Source organism: Lupinus angustifolius, chromosome LG05 (genome assembly GCF_001865875.1).
Source record: "Lupinus angustifolius cultivar Tanjil chromosome LG05, LupAngTanjil_v1.0, whole genome shotgun sequence".
Classification (NCBI taxonomy): domain Eukaryota; kingdom Viridiplantae; phylum Streptophyta; class Magnoliopsida; order Fabales; family Fabaceae; genus Lupinus; species Lupinus angustifolius.
The window spans coordinates 25047696-25048239 of record NC_032013.1 but is presented as its reverse complement, the minus strand read 5'-3'; positions in this window follow the sequence as shown (position 1 = coordinate 25048239).

Genomic DNA, 544 nt, shown 5'->3' with positions numbered 1-544 from the left:
CCCTTTTGACTTCATCAAAAAGTAGAAAAGCAAAGAGATTCCAGCACAATATATATAGCATACATACACTTTATATAATTAAGATATAACAATATTGTAAATATTGTAGCATATATTCATGTAAAGATGAAGATAAGTATTGCAATGCATAAATAAGATGTTTCAATCAAATATCCAGGAATGAAAAAATAAAGCACAAAACATCATAAAGTAACTTGTCCAAGAATATGTAGCAATAACTCAAAAACAACAACCAAGTAAAATTAAAAATTTGTCCGAATTTTAAAAATAATACACATATAACAACACAAAGTAATCGGTTACTCATTTTGAGTAATCGGTTACTCAAAAATAAATTTTTAAAATTTTCAAACAACAACTTTGAGTAGTCGATTACTCACTTTGGGTAATCGGTTACTGAAACACGTTGTTAACCCTATAATCAGTTACTCTCCAGTGTAATCGATTACTTACCCCAGAAAAACATATTTTTAGGCAAAATTAAGTTGTGAAAATGATTTTTAACCCAAAAATTTAAGTTTTT